This window comes from Lasioglossum baleicum, chromosome 8 (assembly GCF_051020765.1).
Source record: "Lasioglossum baleicum chromosome 8, iyLasBale1, whole genome shotgun sequence".
NCBI lineage: Eukaryota > Metazoa > Arthropoda > Insecta > Hymenoptera > Halictidae > Lasioglossum > Lasioglossum baleicum.
Window position 1 is genome coordinate 4,879,038 of NC_134936.1, and position 22,914 is coordinate 4,901,951.

At 40.9% G+C, this 22,914-nt stretch overlaps 1 long non-coding RNA gene across 1 annotated transcript; it reads right to left on the minus strand.

Annotated features, from left to right (window-relative positions):
* Positions 1-523: 523 nt before the first annotated feature.
* Positions 524-20,373, minus strand: LOC143211654 (uncharacterized). Its single transcript, XR_013009497.1, has 2 exons — positions 17,542-20,373; positions 524-4,526 (listed from the first exon to the last, which is right to left on the minus strand). It is a non-coding gene; the product is annotated as an uncharacterized LOC143211654 (long non-coding RNA).
* Between the last annotated feature and the right edge of the window lie 2,541 nt (positions 20,374-22,914).

Genomic DNA, 22,914 nt, shown 5'->3' on the forward strand with positions numbered 1-22,914 from the left:
TTTAAATTGCCCCAAAATATATAAACCGCGCTCAATTTTGAAACTCTGCTCAGTGCTACATACAACATTTGTAAAGTTCGCCTTTCTGATTTTTTAAAATCCAAACATACTTTCTCGTATGTTTGTCCCTGACTTTTATGAATCGTAATCGCTTCAGCAGGAACCACTGGAAATTGACTACGTGTGATTTGATATTTTTCCTCACTCGACATATTTACTTGATTCGATATTTTTATTATTGGTGTAAAATTTTGATCAATATTTGCATTTTTCATATAATCACGATAACGAGTTCTTACTTTCACTCCTACTCTGGCCAATTGAAAATCTAACCACAATATAGACGGAATTTTAGTATTTTCTTGAAAAGTAATAAATTTTAATATTCCGCATGTGTGTGCTCCATTAACCAATCCGTTTTCAACATCAATGTTATTAATACTAATCATATAGTTTATATTAATTTTCAATTTAATCTCAGTTAATAATTCGTTTTGAACTGATTGTTTTTTTAATGATTGTAATATAAATTTTTTTTTGTACTTTCATCGATATTTTTTGAAAATGTATTCTCAGGAGTAGAGATGATTACCTCACTCTTGCATTGGGATAATTTTCGATTATTGTAAGCGGAAACATCATCATAAGGTACAAAAATAATTTTTTTTTTAATTTTTTGTGTAATTACGTTTGTTTCTTCGGTGGAAACTTTCCGTTCTCTCGTATAAATTGCATTGTTGAATGAACTTCTTTCGAAAAAAACTAAAAAAACTAAAAAACTACTTGACCAAAATGGACCAAAATCTAATCAGCTCTAAGTTACAGCGGGGCACATCGATTGCATCATTCATCATCCTGATTGTGTTGTTACTTTTTCTGAAAACGTTAACGAAAAATTTGATTACATAGAAACGGCCAAGCGCGCGCGCGCGCGCACACACACACACACACACACACACACACACACGAACATTTTGCTGAAAATAGTCTAAAATGGCTGCAATGACCGTGAAACGTGAAGATCTGCTAAAAAATCGATTTTCGATTTTCGGGGTCATTACCCCATAAAATCGGGAAGTTAATTATTTCAGATACACCGGAAAATAATGAAATGTTCATTTTAGGGAAACCAATAGTGTCATTTCGCCTACTACGATACTTTGCAACTGTACACATCATGTAAAAATTTCATACGACACACATGAGATGTGAAATACTCCAGTAACTACAAGCAGCTGTTAGGTTTAAATTGATTGTTGTTTCGGGTGAATAAAATTGCTGAATATTCTTTAGACATTACACCTTCCACGTAGTGAAAAAGCGGGCGAGAAGAGTCGCAAGCGTTTCTATTGGGTAGTACGGAATCGCATTACTAAATACATATGTAGATCGCGTAACTGTGCAATACGTAAATAATATTATTTCACAGTTATAATAAGTAATAATATATTTATTTATAGTGAACAGCTACATGATCTATTTCACCGTAATGAACATGTAAAATAATTTCTTCCATCCAGCCATTTTGACTTTTTAAATGTGGAAATAGGTTTTTCATAATGCTACAGCTGACGATAATAAGCGAATTTAACGACCTACTACATTATTACGTTACCCTTTAAATAACGCCAATAAATAGTTTGTCCCGACATTTCGGGCCAAACACCCCACTGAGCGATGGCTTGTTTAACATTGGACCCGGCGAGTTTGATTTTTTTGAAAAGTTAGTACAATTAATTGACAACATGACGTGAAAAGATTTGTAGGAAATTGCAATTGGTCGAAATTGCAGAGAAAATACTAACAGTTGTATTTCGCAATTTTTTTGGGGTGGCCCTTTATTGAAAATTTGAAGAGCACGTTGTGTGGATCTACAGGGTGTTTCACACCATTCCTGGCCAGCGTTTTTCTTGCAAATTATTAGAAAAACATGAAAGAGGAAAAAGTAGTACATACTGTTTTTTATACGCACAACGCAACGAAATATGTAATTTTTTTGTGTTTATGATATTTTGTTAGATACGAAGGTGACCTTAAATTTTTTAAATAGAATGCTTTATTATTTCTTATGTCACATGAGAGCGTGTGTCTAGTCGAATTCATTCGTACACTGTGCAGTGACCCTCAAGGTCATGCAAGGTCAGAAACGAAAGAAGCATTTTGAAAAACTTGCAAACACATTGGTATTAAATATTCAAAATGCTTCTTTCGTTTCCGAACTTACATGACCTTGAGGCTCGCTGTACAGTATACGGATTCATATCTACCAAATATCATAAACACAAAAAAATTACATATGTCGTTGCGTTGCGTATAATATAATTTACGTATAACCTGGACAAAAAATCAGCGAGATCGGAGGGTGTTACCTTCTTGTCAATAATTGTCAATGGTTATTAGGACATTAATTTTTATTTATTTAATCGTATCTCTACTGTATGTAATATCAAAATTCTTTTATTTATTTCAATAACCGTAGTCGAATCTCATATTTCCACAAGTGGATATCCGCTTATCGGCTGCTGACCAGTTTTTGCTACATATTTTGTTAAATAACTCTGCTTTTCGCAAGACCGCAATTAAGATTTACATAATATCAAAATATACTATCTTACTAATACAACGCAAAAAAATCCCCGAAGTGTTTTGAGGTGTTTTTTTTATCCTCTTCTAAAGATTAGGGAAACCAATAAAACTTAATGGTTTCATTTCAGGTTAATTATTAAATAGCGCATAAGTATTACAAAACTTGTTAAGATGAATTATAATTAGCCAACCTTTAGCCATCATTTTCTAAAAAGATTATTTCTTACAAACGTCTTTTGTTCATAACACAACGTAAACAAGTTACGCTATGAACTGATGTACTATTTCATCTTCCAAATTTTCGCTTACAGATTCGCTCGTAATTAATTTCCTACTGAATTTTATGAATTTTTTTATCAAAAAATGATTTATTTGGACATTTTGACATAGTATGAACATAGTTTTCAATCGATATGAAGCAGTGACTTTTCCGATTTTTGTCAATGGCTCGTGAGACTGTGCGGCGCGGCGAATGCCCGTTATAGTGGTGAGCGCCACTGGCAGCAACTCATGTCAGGCGAAGATATTTTGCTTTCTGGTTGGAAAAAACGGCGGCCATGCAATATAGTTCGATTTTCCGCTAGACCCTTATTTTTTTAGATTAATTGAAAAATATCCTCAAAAATCGGTGGAAATTTAGTGTCTCTCCGTCTTTAATGATTGTTTAAATATGTTAAATGACGTTATTATATGATGTTAATATATTAAATATGTTTAAACAATCATAATGTATTAGTATTGAGTATCACTGGATTCGGGAAAGTCTGCAGAATATTTTGCTGTAAAGAACAATTCAATATTTTTAACTTCCCGATTTTATAGGGGAGTTATTGTAATCACCCCGAAAATCGAAAATCAATTTTGTAGCAGATCTTCACGTTTCATGGTCATTGCAGTCATTTTAGACTATTTTCAGCAAAATGTTCGTATGTGTGTGTGTGTGTGTGTGTGTGTGTGTGTGTGTGTGCGTATGGCCGTTTCTATGTAATCAAATTTTTCGTTAACGTTTTCAGAAAAAGTAACAACGCAATCAGGATGATGAATGATGCAATCGATGTGCCCCGCTGTAACTTAGAGCTGATCAGATTTTGGTCCATTTTGGTCAAATGGTTTTTTAGTTTTTTTTAGTTTTTTCGAAAGAAGTTCATTCAACAATGCAATTTATACGAGAGAACGGAAAGTTTCCACCGAAGAAACAAACGTAATTACACAAAAAATTAAAAAAAAAATTATTTTTGTACCTTATGATGATGTTTCCGCTTACAATAATCGAAAATTATCCCAATGCAAGAGTGAGGTAATCATCTCTACTCCTGAGAATACATTTTCAAAAAATATCGATGAAAGTACAAAAAAAAATTTATATTACAATCATTAAAAAAACAATCAGTTCAAAACGAATTATTAACTGAGATTAAATTGAAAATTAATATAAACTATATGATTAGTATTAATAACATTGATGTTGAAAACGGATTGGTTAATGGAGCACACACATGCGGAATATTAAAATTTATTACTTTTCAAGAAAATACTAAAATTCCGTCTATATTGTGGTTAGATTTTCAATTGGCCAGAGTAGGAGTGAAAGTAAGAACTCGTTATCGTGATTATATGAAAAATGCAAATATTGATTAAAATTTTACACCAATAATAAAAATATCGAATCAAGTAAATATGTCGAGTGAGGAAAAATATCAAATCACACGTAGTCAATTTCCAGTGGTTCCTGCTGAAGCGATTACGATTCATAAAAGTCAGGGACAAACATACGAGAAAGTATGAGCGAGCAACGACACCCCTCTAGTTTTTGATATCATATGTGTATTAGGTTGGAAGGAAAGTGTTATGACGCATTTTAAATAAGCAAGTAATTTTACTTGTATATCGAAAACACATGTTGCTAATTAGTCATTGAGATACGGGAATTGACAGGTTACCTGAATTGTTCGATCGCGGAACTACCAATTTCAAAATGTTCGATTGTAGAGAAATGGGTTCGCGACTGTTCGAATGTTGCCCGCCAAACTAATCTTAGACAACTGTTTCAATTTAAATAACGGATCGTGTGGATAAGGAATTGACTGGAGGAATCGCGTTTCGTTCTAGATCTGTTGGTGAACTCGTCAGTAAGGCTAATCCAACAGATCCTGCCTTAGACGCGCGCAGATCAAACCGTGTTGATCTGTATTGTAGTGAAATGTGCTGATCGTGTATGCAGCAATCACGTGAGACGCTCAAGCAAGACTGGTCAGTGTTACTCGTTCAGAGATTCGGAAGCGAACTGCTGAGAGTACTGGACGTTGGTCTTAGCGAGAGGTCGGTTAGGCTCCTCGTGGGTGGAGAGGTTGACCTTAGACAAGGAAAAGGAAGTCAAATCTATTGTAATGAGGGAAAGAACTGTCCGGGTTGGTTCAGTCAACTCGTCGTTTACCAATCAGGACACCCTTAATTGTTCAAACTTCCTTCCATGGTGACTGAGAGGCTGGTCTAGTCGGAAGGAAGAGTGGGGTGCTACCTGGTATGATGGCAAGAGCGGTAATTGACGTCGCTCGACGGTTGACTGTCGCCCCTTGACCGTGTCCTTAAAGAATTGAATGTTTAACCTTGGATCGAGCTTAGCGAACGCGGGCGTACACATCTGGGGTTACACATCTGGGGTTGTAATTTATGACGGCGAGGGTTCTTTAGAGTTGTATCTTGAGTGACCGTGAATATTCTTAACCCGGGACGAAGTAAGTATTCCGAGAATTGCCGGATGTACAAAATAACATTTGGCCGTACCTGAGTGACCGTAGCATAAATAATCTTCTAATCCGAAAAACGGTTGGTAACGGCTATATCTATATATATAAAAGCGAAGTCCTGACTCACCTATCAACGCCCAGGCTAAACCCTTGGACTTAGAAAGCTGAAATTTTGCACGGAGGTTTCCCTTATGATCTATACAAGGGATAAGAAAGGATATTTCGAAATTCAATCCCCAAGGGGGTGAAAAGGGGTTGCAACGTTTGTATGAGGAATATTTTGTTCGTGGTCGGATTTACTTCGTACTTGGTCTTAATGCTCTTTGATATAATTAATCAAACACCTATTTCGGCATTTTAAAAAATTCAACCCCTAAGGGGGTAAAAAGGGGTTTTGAAATCTAAGATTGCGGCATGACATAAAATTAAAACTCTATAGGGGTGAATGGGGGGTTAAAAGGTTTTATATGGAGAAACAATATCAATTTCCGAGGGCATTAAACGGTTTTCTGTGCGAGCGAAGCCGCGGGCAAAAGCTAGTCGTAAATAAAATACGAAGTCGACCCTTAAGCTCTTTATTTCGCGCGGCAGCACGGTTCACTGCAGATACCATGGTTCTTTATGTTTAAAGGAGAATTTCCGTTAACGAATTTCTTGCGAGGAAAAACATTTCTTTGTGTAGGACTACGATCCGTTGCGACGGAACATGCTCCCCCTCGTTGATCGGTTCGATCGATCAATACAATATAAGACATTGACTCACTTGGTTTAGGTTGAGACAGCAGTGTTGAGGTATACATTTAATTAGCCCGCCTTCCACACACGAAAATTATGGCGTAAGTGAGGAAGAGGTACGCCAATAATACAGCAGATGGAACGAATGTGCACATTGTGTACATAACATATATGTTGGTTGTTCGCCTGTCTCTTCTTCCTTCTTGTGTGCGACCTCGCAGCGAAAAACACGTGAGTTGTAGAATCGGTTACGAAATTCCGCTGAGATATTGTTGTATCGTCACGATTGACGTTGGTGTTAAATTAACCATTAATTTAAAGACGAGCTGACGTTGAGTTTTGTGTGATTCGGCTGGCTATTAAAATATATAGACGTTGAACTTCAACAGGTTATGGGCCCAGCCACGTGGCTATAGAAGAATCTAGATTTATTAATTTAGTTAGTTGCTTTCTTTACTTAATAGATTCTATCTAGATTACATATTGAAATTCAAATTCATTTCTTCTCAAAGTGTTCAAATCCTGGAAGAGAATTTCAAGCAAATTTAACGCAAAAAGGTAGAAATAAATAGATAAGAGAAATGAAGGTCAGTGAGCAACGTCTGTTTCAAATACATCGATTCAACGGTCATAATTACCAATTGTGGCGTAGACAAATGGAAATCTTCATGACGGAAAATAAATTGAAACCATATATTCTCGGTAGTGTACAACGAACTACAGAAAATAGCAAACTTTATGATGAAAAGGATGCTGAAGCACAAGCATTCCTGATGCGAGGTCTAGAGTTAGAACAGTTAAAGTATTTATCCGATTGCTCTACAGCAGCAAGTATGTGGGCAAGATTACGTACTGTGCATTCAGAAAAAAGTGATCAATCCGTGCAGGTTCTACTCGATAGATTTATCAATGCTACAATGGAGGAAAATGAGAAAATGGCGGACTTCATCGCACGAATAGTATCCCTCACTCAACGTCTAAAGGATATGGACCTTGAACAGAAGGAGCCAGTAATTATAGCCAAAATATTAAGTGGACTTTCTCCGCAATTTGATAATGTTCGAACTGCTTGGTATGCAGTTCCGAAACGGGACCAAACGGTTGATAGATTAACAGATCATTTAGTAAACGAGGAAGCAATATTGTGCAGTAGATCAAAGGAGGAAACCAGCGTTGAGACAGCCCTGCTCGTGAGAGGCAAATTTCGTCAGCCGAGTTATAATCAAAGAGGTGAGAAAAATTCAAATTATGAGTCAAAAAATTATAACAATGATTCAAGCTCTTATAATTTCAAGAGAAATACAGGAAATTCTCAGAAACGTCCAGGAAAGTGTAACTATTGTAAAATACCAGGACATTGGGCAAGGGAATGTCGAAAGAAAGCTCGAGATTACCCAGACACCCAAAATCAACGCTCCTTTATGGCACAAGGACCTGTGAAAAATGAAAGGTATTCCGTTGGATTTGATGGAAACTCGAACAATGATCCATTTTTATTAACTGCTGAATGTTCCAAGGAACATCATAACGTGTGGTTTGCAGATTCAGGTGCAACGCATCACATGTCCTTTCAGAACGACTGGTTTAAGAATTTTGAATCATATCCGGAAAAATCTTGTTGTGTAAAGGTTGGAAATGGTGAAAAGATCGATGCACGTGGAAAAGGCGACGTGGATGTTCAGATTCAAGGAGATGATGGTATTGTTCGAACACACACTATCAAGGATGTCCTATACGTTCCACAAATAGAGAAAAATTTATTGTCTGTTTATCAAACAACTATGAGAGGTACCAAAGTTACCTTTGAAGAGGGAGGAAATACAATGAGACTTGAAAGAAATGGAAAAACAATCATTACTGGAGTAAGAGATGGAAACTTGTATAAATTAAAGGTCAGTCCTGCAAGAATAATACAGGCAAACTTAGCAGCGTGCAATTCTCCTATGATGTGGCACGAACGCCTAGGACATGTAAATTACAGAACCTTGAGACAAATGCATCGGCAACATGCAGTTGAAGGACTAAACATTGTTGGTCTGACAGAGGAAGATCCATTTTGTAAAGGTTGTGTTCTTGGAAAACAACACAGAAGAAGTTTCCCGAAAAATCAAGCGCGACGATCACAAATCCCTGGTGAACTATTTCATGCAGATGTTTGCGGAAAGATGAGTACTCAGTCTATAGGAGGATCAGATTACTTTCTACTTATTAAGGATGATTGTTCCAGGTATTGTTTCGTTTATTTTCTGAAATACAAATCCGATGTTGCAGATAAATTGCAAGAATTTTATGCCGAAGTTCTAGCAGAAAATAAACAAATAAAACGGCTAAGGACTGATGGAGGAAAAGAATTTTGTAATGCTGAAGTAAAGAAATTTTTACTGTCGAAGGGTATTAAACACGAGGTAACCACACCCAGAGCTCCACAACAAAATGGTTTCATTGAGCGGCAGAATAGAACAGAGATTGATGCCGCAAAAGCCATGTTACATGCCAAAAATCTTCCAAGATACTTTTGGGCAGAGGCTGTAAATACAGCTGTATATATCAAAAACCGAACAGCATCAGAAACAATAGGAGGAATTACACCTTTTGAAAAATGGCATGGAGAAAAGCCATCTGTGTCACACCTTAGAGTGTTTGGAAGTGAGTGTTATGCACATATTCCAAAAGAAAACCGAACAAAATGGGAAACCAACTCTGAAAAGTGTCTGTTTCTTGGATACAGCGAAGGTTGCAAAGCTTACAGAGTATTTAATTCTAGAACAAAGAAGGTTTTAGTACGAAGAGACGTCGTCTTCAATGAAGACAATAATTCTCATCATGTTAGCCTAGAAAACATTGAAGAACTGAACGAGAAAGAAGAAAATGAAAAAGCAACAAGAAATCTGGATGAAAAGTTAGTTAAAGAGGGAAGCAGTGAACAATCTTATGATACTCCTTCAAAATACAGAAATCCATGTTTGCCGATTCCACGAGATCCTTACAATTTGCGAAACAAGTCTCCCAAAGGAACTGATGATTCAGAAGCAACTCTGGCTGAAACATTTATGGCTCAAGTAGAACCAGTAAATCTTGAAGAAGCCTTGGAGGCAAAGGATGCTGAAAAGTGGATTCAGGCAGTAAATGAAGAGCTTCATGCTTTAAAACAAAACAATACATGGACACTCGTATCCAGAACAAAAGATATGCATGTAATTGGAAATAGATGGGTCTTTAGAAGAAAATATAAGGCAAATGGTGAAATAGACAAGTACAAGGCCAGATTGGTTATAAAAGGATACTCTCAAGTAAAGGGTATCGATTATCAAGAAACTTTCGCACCGGTGGTTAAATTTGACTCTGTCAGATTGCTATTATCAATTGCTGCAGCTTGGAATATGAAGATTTACCAATTTGATGTGAAAACGGCGTTTTTACATGGAGAATTGAACGAGAAGGTTTACATGGAGCAACCATACGGATTTGCAGAGGACAACCGAGTGTGTCTTTTGAAACGAAGTTTGTATGGCTTGAAGCAGGCACCCAGACAATGGAATAAGAAAATTGTAGATTTCTTGATGAACTTTGGAATGAAACAATGTGCTGCTGATCCTTGTGTGTTTTTCAAAGTAACTGAAAAGGGTGAAAGACTGTATTTGGCACTCTATGTTGATGATGGACTTGTTTGCGGAAATGATGTAAATTCTATAAACAATTTGTTAAAACGTTTGAGAACTAATTTTCAAATTATCTTTTCAGAGGCACAATTTTTTGTCGGTTTACAAATACACAAAAATGAAGCTAACGGGACAATAAAAATACATCAAAGTGCCTATACGTCAAAAATACTCAAAAGATTTAATTTTGATAATTGTGCGTCTGTTTCCATTCCAGTTGATCCAGGTTTACATTTCTCAAAAGGCGATAATAATAATAGTGAAGGTCAATATTATCCATATCGAGAAGCAGTAGGTTCATTAATGTTTCTAATGATCGCATCCAGACCGGATCTGGCCTATATTACTGGAGTTTTAAGCAGATTTCTCGAGAATCCTCAGCGAGAACACTGGAATGGAGTGGTCAAAGTATTTAAATATTTAAAGGGTACTGAAAATTATGGTATAACTTTTTCTGCAGGATCAAATCAATTTGAGATGACTGCATATTGCGATGCAGATTGGGCAGGAGACAGAGATACTAGACGAAGTACGACTGGTTGGCTATGTTTGTTAAATGATCATCCAATTGCCTGGAGTTCGAAACGTCAAACGGTAACAGCTACATCGACAACTGAGGCAGAATTTGTCGCACTGTGTTCTGCAACGAAACACATTATTTGGACCAGAAAACTACTGGCTGAACTAGAGTACAATTTAAGGACGCCTACTCATATAATGTGTGATAATCAGCGTGCGATAACGATTGTTAAAAATCCGGAATCAATTAAGAGCACCAAACATATAGAAACACAATTCTTTTATACAAGCGATCAATACAAAAACGGTAATATTGATGTTCAGTATGTACAGAGCGAAAATCAGTTAGCAGACCCTCTTACGAAACCGTTACCAAAGGAAACCTTCTTGAATATTAGAGCGCGATGGGGTATGAATTGATTGTACTTTTTTGTTAAATTTTGTTCTGTAAAATGATCGTGTGTGTAATGCGAGAGGGAGTGTTGAGGTATACATTTAATTAGCCCGCCTTCCACACACGAAAATTATGGCGTAAGTGAGGAAGAGGTACGCCAATAATACAGCAGATGGAACGAATGTGCACATTGTGTACATAACATATATGTTGGTTGTTCGCCTGTCTCTTCTTCCTTCTTGTGTGCGACCTCGCAGCGAAAAACACGTGAGTTGTAGAATCGGTTACGAAATTCCGCTGAGATATTGTTGTATCGTCACGATTGACGTTGGTGTTAAATTAACCATTAATTTAAAGACGAGCTGACGTTGAGTTTTGTGTGATTCGGCTGGCTATTAAAATATATAGACGTTGAACTTCAACAAGCAGCACTGGATGATTGTGCGCTGTTTAAATTAGGAAGAGGCGCCAGCCTCTTCACGTTTCGCGTGTACGTGCCGTTGATGGTACGAACGGTTACTGCCCTTATGATCCCGTCTGGCCCTGGATGAATTTGTTGTATTCGACCTAGATGCCAACACAATGGTGGCAGAGAGTCGTCCTTCAGAAGTACATTAGTTCCGATGTTGATCTCGTGACCTCCCCTGGTCCACTTGTGACGAATATTAAGCTGATGAACATATTCTTTGTGCCATCGTTTCCAGAAATCTTGTTTAACCTTCTGGATATGTTGCCAAGTAGACAGGCGATTGGATGGCGTTTGGCTGAAATCAGTCTCGGTAATGCACGTCAAAGAACCACCGATCAGGAAATGGCCCGGAGTAAGAGCGGACATGTCGTTTGGATCTGACGAGAGAGGTGTCAGAGGACGCGAATTGAGAATGGCTTCGACCTCGATAACGAATGTAGTAAATTGTTCATGTGTGAACAGTTCTATGCCGACGACTCGTTTCATGTGGTGTTTAAATGATTTAACGGCGGCCTCCCACAATCCACCGAAATGAGGTGATAACGCGGGCATGAAATGCCATGAAATTTCCTTGGCAGTTAAAAAATGATGTGAAGTGCGATTAACTCATTGTTCGCGCCAACGAAATTTGTACCATTATCTGAGTAAAGGTTGTTGCAAATTCCTCGTCGAGCTATAAATCGTTTGAGAGCGGCAATGAATGCTTCTGTTGTCAAGTCGCTGACGACCTCTAAATGGACGGCTTTAGTTGCAAAGCAAACAAAAACGGCCACGTATACCTTGACTCGGACTCGATTTCTGAATTGCCGCTCCTTTATGAAAAAAGGACCGCAATAGTCTATGCCGCTGGTCAGGAACGGGCGACCCTCGGTGACGCGCGCGGCAGGTAGGTTGCCCATAACATAATCGACGGGATTGGGGTTCATCCGGAAACACTTGATGCAGCCCCGAATGATTTGGCGTGTTGTATTTTTTCCGTCGATTGGCCAATATAACTGTCGTACGTCGTAGAGTGTGGCTGTAATCCCTGAATGATGGTTTTTCTGATGCGAATCTCGTATGATAAGTCTAGTAATGTGATGTCCCCGAGGCAATAATATCGGATGTTTTTGTTCGAAAGACAATGAGGAATTCTGTAGTCGTCCACCAACGCGCAGGATTCCTTCTTCGTCGAGAAATGGACACAACGGTTGTAATTTACTGGTGTTTGACAATTTTCTTAATTTCAAATCGTGAATATCCTGAGCAAACGTGACGGCTTGCAATAGCTTTACTATTCGTTTATTAGAATCCTTTATTTCCTTAAGAGATGAAGGCCCTGTGTTTTGATCCTTGACTCGAAAGCGTAAACAATAGGCTACGATTCGTCGGAGTTTGTGTATGCACGAGTATCGTATCAAGATCTCATCAGTTAGGATGGTCGAACTGACTAGACAGGTTACTGAACGCAATTCCGGTAATTCTTCACATTTGGTGAATCTTGCGGGTGGCCATTCCGTTTGCTCCTTCGAGAGCCACTCAGGTCCGTTACGCCAAAGCGCATTGTTGTTGAACTCGGCTGCGGTGATTCTGCGAGAAATAAGGTCGGCTGGATTGTCTGCTGACCGAATATACCGCCATGATTGAATATCTGTTTTCCGTTGGATATCGGCTACGCGGTTCGCGACGAACGTCTTTAAAATTGATGGTTGCTTGCGCAACCAACCCAAGACGATGGTCGAATCTGTCCAGAAAGTGGTCTTGTTGATATTGTGCGTCAATGCATTCCGCGTGGTTTGGAACAAGGTAGCTAATAATACTGCACCGCACAGTTCCAGTCGAGCCAATGTGATTTGGCTAAGTGGTGCGACTCGTGATTTGGCACAGAGTAGATGCGCGTGAATGGACCCGAATTTATCAATTGTTCGTATATATATACAGGCGCCGTAGGCTCTTTCGCTTGCGTCGCAAAATCCCATGTATTTCTGTTTGTCTCGCGTTGTTCAGTTTCACCAAACGATTAAATTCGATATTGTTGACTTGTTGTACGTCACCCTTGAAGTTCATCCATTCTGTGTGGATGCTGACTGGGACAGATTCGTCCCAAGTGATTTTTAAGGTCCATAGTTGTTGCATCAATATTTTGGCAACAATTGTAATGGGTCCGAGTAACCCGAGTGGATCATAGATCTTCGCGATGGTCGATAATATGGTTCGTTTGGTGGTTTCCGTGGTTGCGGAAGGTTGAACTGAGTATCGAATCGCGTCGTGTCTGGCGTCCCATGATACTCCTAATGTTTTCATGGTGGATTCATCACCGAGAATCTTTGGATGGATTAATTCGTTACTTAAGTTTGATAATAACCTCGGTTCGTTTGACGCCCACAGTCGAATATTGAGACCGCCTATTTTCAATAGGGTGATTATTTGATTTTGCAACTTCTTCGCCTCCGCTAGCGAATCTGTACCGGTCAATAAATCATCGACGTACAGGTCTTTCTTAATTCGAGCCGCTGCTTCCGGAAAATCGCGTGCTTCGTCGTCTGCCAATTGGTGTAAGCATCGTATGGCTAAATAGGGAGCTGGCGCGAGCCCGAACGTAACAGTGTTTAATTCGTATGTATTGATTTCTTGGTGTGCGTCTCGCCATAATATTCTCTGGTAAACGCGATCTTCGGGTTGAACGAGGAATTGACGATACATCTTTTCGATATCTCCGGTAATGACGTATGCATGCATTCGGAATCTTAATAGTAGCGACAGAAGGTCGTCTTGCAACGTGGGACCGATTCGAAGGGTGTCGTTCAACGAGAGATTCGTGCTTGTTTTGGCTGACCCGTCGAACACGACCCGGAGCTTGGTTGTTGAACTCGTTGGTTTTATGACGGCGTGATGTGGTAAATAAAACCCTGGTGCGTGCGTGTTCGTCACGCGTGTCATGTGTCCGAGTGAGCGATATTCGTCTATCACCTTTGTGTATTGATCTCTTAATTCCGGATCACGTTCTAACTTTCGTTCAAGCGTTCGAAAACGGTTCAAGGCGCGCGAATATGACTCTCCGAGTTGTTCCCGTTTTTCATTGAAGGGTAATGCTACTATGTATCGACCGGACTCGTTGCGTTTCACAGTTGGGCTAAAATGACTTTCACAAGCTTGATCTTCAAGTGATCGGAATTGTTTAACGGCTCCTTCCTCGATTTCCCAGAATCTTTGTAGTTCGAAATTTACGTTGGTAGAAAGGGTTCGATGGCTCATTCGTGGTGTCGTGACGAGATCACCTCCTAAGATCCATCCGAATTGGGTCTTTTGTAATATAAGATCAACGTTGTTTTGTTTTGATAGGTTGATTAGCCCTATGCTGAGGCATGACAACGCAGGTCCGGTCCCGAGCAACATATCAATCTTTCCCGGGCGATGAAAGTCTGGATCGGCCAAAGGCAAATTTGCTGGTATACGAAGGTCGGCTCGATCGATTTGATTATCTGGTACTGTCCCTGCGATCCGTGGTATTGTGCAAAACGTTAGTGTTCGTTGATAATTTGTTAATCGTGATTTGACTGTGCCGGTCACGAGGCTGCTTGATGTGGTATTCAATTGATTTAAAGCTTCAATGACTGCTGTCTGACGGGTCGTCGGTAAGCCCGATCGTTTCGCGAGTTCGTCCGTGATGAGGTTCGCATTGGAACACGTGTCGATCAGCGTACGGCACAATATCGGATTGCGATCGCGATCTAGTATATAAATTCGTGCGGTGGTTAACAGACCGTTCGTTATTCCGTTTGACAAGAAAGTACGAGTAGGAAGCGATAACTGTCTGGCGATTCCCGATGCTAGTCAGGCCTCTGCAGTTGGAATTGTAGATTTCTGATCAGTGTGAAGTCGAGTGTTATGTCTCTGTCCGCACATACGACATTGACCTCTAACGCAGTTCTCGAGCTTGTGATTTGATTGCAGGCAGTTTTGGCACAATCTCGCGGTTCGCACAGCTGCCCAGCGATCGTCGATTGTCATATTCATGAATTTAGGACACGCGTAGGATTTGTGCGTTCGCGAGTTGCAGAACTTGCATGCTTGTTCAGAAGTCGTTGTCACGAATGTTCGTTTTCTAGGTACAGGTGATGATGAGATCTCTTTCGATCTCGTCGCGGATGCCCAGGATCTTTTCGAGGGTCGTGATCGCGTGCTTGTCGACGGACGGTGGTTTTCTGGCAACGCGGTTCTGACTTGGTTGACTGCTGACGTGCGAGAGCTGCCTTGATGCGATGCGTTACGAAGGTGTTTAAACATCGCTGTTGCCTGAGGCATCTGCGTATCCAAAAATGTTTGTTCCCAAGTTCGGCGCGTCTCAGAATCCATACGATCGATCGCGATGCTGATAATAAAGTCATTCGCGATGTCCTCCCATGATCGGCCAAGGGTTTGCAGCGAACGGATGTGCGATTGAAGGTGATTTACTAGATTGTTGATCGCGTCGGGCGTATTGTTTGGCATTGCCGGCATTTCGAGCAGTAGTGCGGTGTGCCGGAGAACGAGTGCGCGTTGATTATCGTAAGTTTCCATTAATTGGGCCCATGCTGCTTGGTAGTTTACCTCGCTCATCGTGAATGATTCGATGGCGGCTTGTGCTTGTCCCGATACCGATAGTCTCAAATAGTTGAACCGTTGTATGTCTGTTAGTCCTGTGTGTTTTTGTATTAGACTTAAGAACGCGTCCTTAAAGGGTAGCCATTTTTCAAGGCGACCGTCGAATATTGGAAGATTCATTTTTGGCAGATGTACCCCGCTTATGCTAGTCCACGTGGACGGTGCCGGTGAATCTGTCACGGTTCTTGTCGATTGGCTAATGGTCGGTTCGAAACCTTCTAACAACTGTATCGCGTTAGCTAACGCGTCATCGTACACCGTGGTTACATCCTTGCGTTCAGTCTCGGTCTGGTCGAAATCTTCGTGATGCCCTATCTCATCTTGTGCGTCGTTGAAACCGTTGAATTGCTTTCTTAGACGATCTATTCGTTCGCGTAATTTTGTACGCGCGGTCGCGGAATCCTGATATTCTGTTAGCTCGTTAGTGAAGTTGGTCAAGTTGGATTTGAAAACACGTTGTTTGTGTTTGAGAGCGCGAATGCGTACGGTTGATTTGGCTGAATTAGCCATTTCGAAGAGTTCTGACTGGTATTTGTCACGTGTGGTTCCTGATCGGTTAATTCAATATAACGTGCCTACCTTGAGCTGATCTGAACGTCTGCTGCTTTGGATGGACGATGTTGATTGTTGATGACGGCTAAGGCTCGTTGATTCCTCCAATCTCGCTGTTGTTGGTCGCACTGGATTGTTCGTACTTGCACTGCACTGTATTGCCACTAGGCCACCGATCCGGCTCGAAGGACCAAATGTTCGATCGCGGAACTACCAATTTCAAAATGTTCGATTGTAGAGACATGGGTTCGCGACTGTTCGAATGTTGCCCGCCAAACTAATCTTAGACAACTGTTTCAATTTAAATAACGGATCGTGTGGATAAGGAATTGACTGGAGGAATCGCGTTTCATTCTAGATCTGTTGGTGAACTCGTCAGTAAGGCTAATCCAACAGATCCTGCCTTAGACGCGCGCAGATCAAACCGTGTTGATCTGTATTGTAGTGAAATGTGCTGATCGTGTATGCAGCAATCACGTGAGACGCTCAAGCAAGACTGGTCAGTGTTACTCGTTCAGAGATTCGGAAGCGAACTGCTGAAAGTACTGGACGTTGGAATTAGCGAGAGGTCGGTTAGGCTCCTCGTGGGTGGAGAGGTTGACCTTAGACAAGGAAAAGGAAGTCAAATCTATTGTAATGAGGGAAAGAACTGTCCGGGTTGGTTCAGTCAACTCGTCGTTTACCAATCAGGACACCCTTAATTGTTCAAACTTCCTTCCATGGTGACTGAGAGGCTGGTCTAGTCGGAAGGAAGAGTGGGGTGCTACCTGGTATGAAGGCAAGAGCGGTAATTGACGTCGCTCGACGGTTGACTGTCGCCCCTTGACCGTGTCCTTAAAGAATTGAATGTTTAACCTTGGATCGAGCTTAGCGAACGCGGGCGTACACATCTGGGGTTACACATCTGGGGTTGTAATTTATGACGGCGAGGGTTCTTCAGAGTTGTATCTTGAGTGACCGTGAATATTCTTAACCCGGGACGAAGTAAGTATTCCGAGAATTGCCGGATGTACAAAATAACATTTGGCCGTACCTGAGCGACCGTAGCATAAATAATCTTCTAATCCGAAAAACGGTTGGTAACGGCTATATCGTAAATAAAATACGAAGCCGACCATTAAGCTCTTTATTTCGCGCGGCAGCACGGTTCACTGCAGATGCCATGGTTCTTTATGTTTAAAGGAGAATTTCCGTTAACGAATTTCTTGCGAGGAAAAACATTTCTTTGTGTAGGACTACGATCCGTTGCGACGGAACATGAATGATGGCAACAAGTTGTTACGAACAATGAAAAAAGAACGATATTTCAAAGAGCAAGAATCGTAGAATACGAACATATATTTAAACATTTTTTCACACTAGATCCGGTGGAAAATTTGCAGAACAAAGATATGTCTCTAATATATTTTCTAGCAATTATTTTAAATCATTATTTAAGAAAAATTCACCAAGCGGTAGGAACGTTTCCGTCTTCCATGATGTTATAAAGGAGACCTACCGATAGTTTACCTAAGGAGTTGTAGAGCACATAAAAACCTTTTTTTTGTGCCACGCACAGCAGGCAGCCGCGACCCTCGTCGAGAGTTTATGACCTGACGGATACGGCCCGGCGCGAAAAAAAATTTCGGAGAGAAACCGGACGGTTACTTCCGATGTCCGTCGCCCTATCCTTAAGCATTGGTGCCGGACGGAGGCTGTCGCAAACTAAACAGTCCTTTAGGTCCACTGCCGGAACGGCTCACGTCAACCCCGTCACGAGAGGCAGCGCGCCAACCAGGATCGCCGCAGGAAAATCTTTGTTTTGCCGATAACGTGGGATTCGTCCCCGCCGCGAAAACATACGCGATAGGCCCGAGAGCCGCGCCGGAGGAAATAGTTGAGGGAGTAGGGGGACGCCTCGCCTCCGCGTTCCCGAGAGAACTGACTTTGAGTCACTGTGTCGTTGGCTGTAGCCCTAATTAGACGTTATACCATTGTAGTTTTGCAACTGCCGAAACCAAGGATTGCCCATCGTTGCTGTTTGGTAAGTGCTGGCCAGGCCATAAATTTTATTTTGTGACCAATTCATGTGGGCTCGGGGGCGTTTGGCGAGTTCTGTTTTCGCGTCGCGATACGACAAGACCACACGCGCTGCCGGAGACCGGTACGAAAGATACCGCGGGGGACGCGAGGCCGTCGGTCAACACCCAAACGAGTCGGGATTTAACGAGAAATTTTAATTGTCCGTCGTCGGATTGTAACGCCAAGTCGGGGATTCTCGGAGGACTCGTATCGGAGTCGATTTTTGTGAGATTGACTAGCGAACCTCCAGACGTTCCCCGGTGGAAGGACGCTTCGTTCCTTCGACCAGCCAAGTATTAGAATCGCGAATTCCACCGGAGCGCGGCCGACTAGTGCCGAAAAGGCTGTTGTAAATTACGCGACAATCTTGTAACTGCTGGTCTCAACGCGAACGCTTAGAAATACGAGAAAGATACGCGCGAGCGACCGAATAGCTGCCGCCTTGTTTTTGTAATCGCGCCGCGCCGGCTTAAATTTGGCTGCTGCCGGTTTCCATGAAGTATGTACTGCCGGTTTTTTTGGTATTATTTTCCTGCGAGAAATCTTCCCGCGGGGAATGCACTGTCCTTTTCCCCACGTAGGGCCCTGTGTATCAGGTATGCACAGGTGGACGATTTGGGAGCCGGAGCACTCGACCCGGCTCATGAGCAGGGTCGGAGCAGTGACCTTGCTCGGACGTATGGAAGGGGAACCCACTAATTGTAAGCGTGACTTATAAACGGATCACGAAAGAAGACGAGTGGGAGGGGCGTGGGGAAGTGGAGAGCGCGCCGGAGTGGTTACACTACAATAACGTAGATGCTGCCCCCACTCTCACACGCTTTCGTGGGCCCAAAGCGCTATTTGACCATTTTGAGAGCGACGGAGCGAGTCCGATGTATACAAAACGTTGTATGTATAACATTCTTAGGTTCATCGTGTATGTATAACATTATTTTTATGTTCGATTTATTTCCCAACGTCTACAAATAAAAAACATTCTAGTTAAAAAATAAAAATAACTTATAAATAATAGATTTAAAAGACTAAAATTGTGGTTGGTATCAATTTCAAGAAAAAAAAATATCGGAAACGGGACTCGAACCAGCAACCTACCGATTAGTAGTATTAAACCGATTTTCAATGCAATTTTTTCGGAAAATCTTGAGAAGTGCACGCTACTGCTTTGCTAAAATACATTTGGATACGTCATCTCCAAATATTGCAAGTTTCGGGAAAATCTGGTTCCCGTCTACTGAAACGAACTCTCCTGTGAATACGAGTCTACGCTCCCTAGTCTCGCGGATGACACTCACACACTTTTCGACTCACGCGTGGCCCCCCTGTTTATAGGAGTAGGAACAGTTATTGCCACAAACATGCTATGTATGTATTGCTGAGAGCTGACAAGAAGATCCCTGGCAGGAATGCGGTGACGTAGGCAAGAATGCGCGCCCGATTGGTTGGCTTAGAGGGGGGGGGGGCGCTTAGGCTCACACGCAGTTTCGACTAGAGCGTTCTATTGGCCGACGCAGTCACCCCCACTACTCGAGTCGCGTGACGAAGAGAGGGAATCAGACGTATCCTAGGGTACTCAGTGAGGGTACTCAACGGCGTAGGCACAAAATTCAGAATACTGCTGAAAAATTGTCATGACGTAAAACATTCTTATTTTCCTATTCTTATCATAAAATGTTCAAATCAGTATTGACATTAACATTCTACAGCACATATTAATAATCGTATATGTGTTGTAATCCTATCTTTAATTAACACCATAAATTAAAATCTAGTAGGCGGCGAGTACGGACCGTCAGAGGTGGGGGTAGGCGGCGCTAGCTGGAGACCCCTCTTGCCTCTGGGCCCCCCGGGGATCTTCTTGTCAGCTCTCAGCAATACTTTTACGCCGCTACGCCGACCATGGCAATTGATTGTTACAATTGATTGATCGCTCGCTCTGTCTCGTCCGTTTTGTATGCATCGGACTCGCTCTGTCGCTCTCAAAATAGTCAAATAGCGCTTTGGGACCACGAAAGCGTGTGAGAGTGGGGGCGGCGTCTACGTTATTGTAGTCTGACCACTCAGGCCCGCTCTCCACTTCCCCACACCCCTCCAACTCGTCTTCTCTCGTGCTCTGTATACAAGTCACGATTAGTGGGTTCCCCTTCCATACGTCCGAGCTAGGTCACGGCTCTGAGAGCGCACGAGAGCCGCTTGGGAGCACGGGAGCCGCTCTGAGAGCAAAGAGCTGTGCATGCCTGCTGTATATGTTCGTGAGGTATTTTAGGTTATCGTATGACACCGTACCGTGTTTGGCACATTATTTCTGAAAACAGAATCCGCGAGCCACCGTTTTGTCCCGGCTGGTCCACGTATCGTGCGGCTGAGCGTGGCCCGGCCGTTAGACCTGTAAATACTTAAGGGGGTATAGACACCTTTTTCCACATGATTGCAAGGGTACGGGATTCGCCTTCTCATTTCTCGATAATACAAACACGGGGGTTTGAGAGTAATAAATCTCTAAAGTATTTTTCAAATTTTCAATATAGGCTCACATAAAAAAGTTAAAAATTCAACTTATAGTATTTTCTCAACAATTCCGATCAGTTGCAATTTTTTTAACTTCCCGATTTTATAGGGAAGTTATTGTAATGACCCCGAAAATCGAAAATCGATTTTTTAGCAGATCTTCACGTTTCATGGTCATTGCAGTCATTTTAGACTATTTTCAGCAAAATGTTCGTATGTGTGTGTGTGTGTGTGTGCGTATGTCTGTTTCTATGTGACCAAATTTTTCGTTAACGTTTTCTAAAAAAGTAACAACGCGATCAGAATGATGAATGATGCAATCGATGTGCCCCGTCGTAACTTAGAGCTGATTAGATTTTGGTCCATATTGGCCAAGTAGTTTTTTAGATGTTTAGTTTTTTTCGAAAGGAGTTGATTCTACAATGCAATTTATACGAGAGAACGTAAAGTTTCCATCGAAGAAACAAACGTAATTACACAAAAATTTTTTTTTTCATTTTTTTTAAATTTAAAAAAATTTTTTTAACTAAAAAAAATATATTTTTTTTTTTCCTTACGCTAATGTTTCCGCTTACAATAATCGAAAATTATCCCAATGCAAGAGTGAGTTAATCATCTCTACTCCCTAGAATACAGTTTCAAAGACTATCGATGAAAGTACAAAAAAAAATTTATATTACAATCTGTATAAAAACAATCAGTTCAAAACGAATTATTAACTGAGACTAAATTGAAAATTAATATAAACTATATGATAATTATTAATAACATTGATGTTGAAAACGGATTGGTTAATGGAGCACACATGCGGAATATTAAAATTTATTACTTTTCAAGAAAATACTAAAATTCCGTCTATATTGTGGTTAGATTTTCAATTGGCCAGAGTAGGAGTGAAAGTAAGAACTCGTTATCGTGATTATATGAAAAATGCAAATATTCATCAAAATTTAACACCAATAATAAAAATATCGAATCAAGTTCATATGTCGAGTGAGGAAAAATATCAAATCACACGTAGTCAATTTCCAGTGGTTCCTGCTGAAGCGATTACGATTCATAAAAGTTGTATGTAGCACTGAGCAGAGTTTCAAAATTGAGCGCGGTTTATATATTTTGGGACAATTTAAATTAACAGTATCGAAGAAAACCAAGACCAATACTGCAAACCCGGAGAATGAGGAGTTGTATCGTTTTCGAAAAACTAATTAAGACAATTTATTTTGCAACATTAGTATGCTATAACAAGGAACCAAGCGAACAATGAGACTGCGATGTTCGTTTAATGCGACGCCATATAGCAAACATTTTGATAAGTAGAAAACTATTGAATTTCCCTGAAAATGTATAATCTTCTTAAAACGTACTAAAAATAATGATAATAATATACTGCAACTAACGAATCGGGAAGTTCTTTGTGTGGCTCGTGGAGAGTCACACACCAAATGAAAAAAGACATTAATAGCTATAGGTACTACTAGCCATGCGTACCACTAACCCTTTCGCAAGAGCAGTCCTATCCGCGAGCTCGCGAAGCGAGCGAGCAACAATAACCCTCTAGTTTAATTTAACAAGTGGGGGGCAACACTTCTAACAAAAGTATACGTTGCGTCTCGTATCAAGTGACAAACGCATGCATACCTTGGTTCTCATTTGGGGCCCCCGCGAGGTGAAAATGTTTAAAAAATCGGTGGACGACATTGAACCTACCTACTCGTTAAAATCCACAAGGGTATTTCTAATATCCGCCCTATGGAATTATCACTATTAGCATACACTACATTAGCACTATTTACAATATCATACACACGCACTACGAGTTTACAGAGAGTACAAGTTGACTGAGGAGAAAGAGGAGAATGTAAAGAACTGGTAATACTTTAATGTTGAAACTCTGCACTTTATTGAACTTGATCTACGCCGCGAGACTCGCTCACGGACGGAACGGATATCTTTGAGGTCATGCGATTTCTGCGAACGGAAATCTTCGACGCGTGCGAGAAGAATCGTCCGTACAAGCTAGCATTCGTATGCAGTATGCACAGTGACTCAAGCACTGAC